The sequence below is a fragment of the Lactuca sativa genome, chromosome 4 (genome assembly GCF_002870075.4).
Source record: "Lactuca sativa cultivar Salinas chromosome 4, Lsat_Salinas_v11, whole genome shotgun sequence".
In the NCBI taxonomy this organism is placed as follows: Eukaryota; Viridiplantae; Streptophyta; class Magnoliopsida; order Asterales; family Asteraceae; genus Lactuca; species Lactuca sativa.
Genome location: NC_056626.2, coordinates 389,620,191 through 389,623,265, shown reverse-complemented (window position 1 = coordinate 389,623,265; position 3,075 = coordinate 389,620,191).

Sequence of the window (3,075 nt, the reverse complement as noted above, 5' to 3'; positions counted from 1 at the left end):
CCAACAGACCTTCACGTACGGGATGTGGATTCTGTCTCGTGTAGCTAGTGGGTTCCAACTAGTGTATCTACAAGGTTAGGGTTCTCAATGGATTCTATCAAGATGAGTGAGGCACGAAGAGTGCTGTCAGGAAATCACATATCAAGTCTAAGAAGTGGATCGATCGGGTGTGAATCTTGTGGCATATCCGAAGGTAGTAGCGGCCTGAAAAGGGTTGGACCAAGTCTCCATGAGAATTCTCACATGGTCCTAAGCTCTCGGAATGGTAGAGCTTTTCAGTACTCAGAACATAGTGTACTTCTATGGCAAGATCATCACTGGCGTGATCGTCATTCCGAAGTTCCTAACGTTCTCACTCGTACTATGTGTGTAGTCGTTCAAGTTGGTTCTTAGAAAGCTCGGGTGGTCTTTGGTTTCGCGTTTTCTGTCAACTGGCTGATAGAGACTTTCTAGATCGTCGAGTGGGTTGTGTATCTGCGGTTATCTGTCTGCTGTAGAGTGTCTATCTCAAGCTTGTGCAAAATGAATCTGCACTAAAGGCCCTTGAGATGCGGAAACTCTGAAAGGTCGGGAAGATAGGGTTTCACCAGACGAGTGTTGGACTATCTCAGGAGGTGGTTCTACTATCTCTGCGTGAGATGGTATTCGTGGAGCACCTAATAGTCCAATGAATCTCTATGACTCTGGTTCATTCTCGTGCGGAAAGCGCACGCTCCTACATAACCCTTCGACTAACACCAAGACTGGTGTCAAGTCTATAATCTTTTCGGGATCTGGGTCATGAGGTTTAACGTTGCTACTTTCACACTTGATCAAGTATTCTTGGCTGCGAAGGTTATCCTGTGGATTTCTCGGCATTCTAGTGTTCACTTCGGAGAGTGTATTTCGTCGTCTACAGGGCGACGACGATTTCCTCCATACGAGAGGGTGGAGGGTGATAGGCACTACCTGTATATAACAGGGTGGGCAAAGTGCCTGAGTAGTAAGAGCATCTACTGCAACTACTCTTTCGAAGATTCTGAGTTTCCTTGGTCTAGGTCAATTCTAGTGAGTATAGGGTCTCATCACTCGGATCTTTACTAGCTTAACCCGCAGTGATTCTCTTGACTCCGGCTCCTATATTATGGAATAGGGTGAAAGTGTTTTGCGAAGAGGTTCGTGGTAGAGCTCCTGCTTGGCTTAACCACCAATACTTGGTGTATGCAAGCAGTATACGATTGAGGTCGGCAGGATGTTCAGCTGTGCGACTCCACCCCAAACCCACAACCCAACGAGGAACAGGGAGTAGGGAGGAAACATACACCTTAAATCTTTTTTATCTCAATTGTATACCACCTTTACGCATATACCTGGTTATGGTGGTCATTCTTTATGAGTTCTAATCTCTATGCTTACGAACCTGATGTGCGAGGTGCGAAGGGTCTTTCCGGGGATTCTACAAAGTATGCTTCGGTTGGTTGTCGTCTTCTGGAGTTTCTATAGTTTCGTTCCCTTCGGTGTTCATCTGACTACGAGGGGTCGGTCAACGGCGCGGGGTACCCTCTCCTGGGTACTTCGGAAGGTTTGAGATAAGAGGGACGATTGACAGATCGCATTAGGTTTGATTCATTTGTGTTAGGTTTAGGTTCGGGAGAAACTTTATTTGCCGACATGGCTCTAGGGAAAGTTCTTTTTACACAGCACTAAGAATGTACACATGGCTGCACGTAGTCGAACCATGATCAATAGGGTCGTAGAAGTTGGCACACTCCGACATGATATATAATGAAGATCGATAGAGTCATGTGCCGAACAGGCACACAAGTTCTAGGCGTCTCAGGTTTCGTTTCTATGTATCACTACCATGGATACTTGGACTGATAGAATCGACGCGGAACTATAGAGAGTTCTAAGTGTTTCCGAATAGAGTACCTTTTCATGAGTGGATTCTCACAAGGCATTTCTATAATCGCCTCACATATACTAGTCATGTATATTTAAGGTGGGGAGGACTGTTGACTGAGCGACCCCGCCCTAAATCCACAACCAAACGAGGAACAGGAAATGAGGCGGCATTCGCTCACTCTAGTAATGTCCATCTTAAATATACATGGCCATAACGTATATGTTTAGCCATTGTAGTTTTACCTGATGAATTTTTAAATCTTATAACAGTGCTGCGATTTTCGCCTTACTGGAAAGAATTTACATTTTGAATTAATCTTTTATCATTTTTAGTTTAGTTACCCGAGATCGAGAGACGTACCAAAATCAAACGAGTTCCTTGATGCTTCTCTCTAAGCAGTAGAATTAGGCTCCCCCTGTGTCTTTGTTGTTTCCTTTAGTTGGGCAATCTTTCTTGAAATGTCCCATTTCACCACATAGGTGACAAACGGGATTGGTCGCCGCATTAGTGATCGATGCAATACGCTCCATCGGAGTTCTGCATACACGAGCAGTATGCCCCCTTCATGTTGTACCTAGCACATAAGAGTTCCCAGCAGGCACCATGATGATGGTAGCTGCACTTTCTGCAGCGGGGAAGGTCTCCTAGGTATGGTCTTCTTGAGGTTTAGGAGGGAAGGATTGACAGGGGTATAGACTGCCTCAGCTCGTCGCCTTTCAGAAGGTCCTTGAGCCAAGGTACTTCCTTCCTCAATCTTGAGCTTTCTCTTTAATGGGTTCGGTGAAGGTTTTTGGGTGACTGGGTATGAAAGTGTTGGTTGCTGCTGTCCATCGCCAGGATTGGAAATCCCGACAAGGCCCTTGCTAACATTGGCGGTGTTAGCATTCAGGTGAGCCATGACAGCTGCTATGGCTGCTGAGACTGCAGCTTGGAACGTAGCTTCATCGAATAAGAGAGTAGGTTTCTTGCTTGTGGACTGGTTACGCTTCTTCGGTGGCATGGTTTTCCTACATGGAAAGGAATACAAGGTAATGAGAGACGATGGTTAACCCTGGACATTTCTGTCCTGAACGTATTAGGCATAAAATTTTCCCGTGCCTTGGGTACTGGTCGTCTGAGTGTCGACCTACATCCCTATGATGTAGCCCTGGTAATCGAAGTGGGTGTATGATTATCAGAAAAAGGGCCAT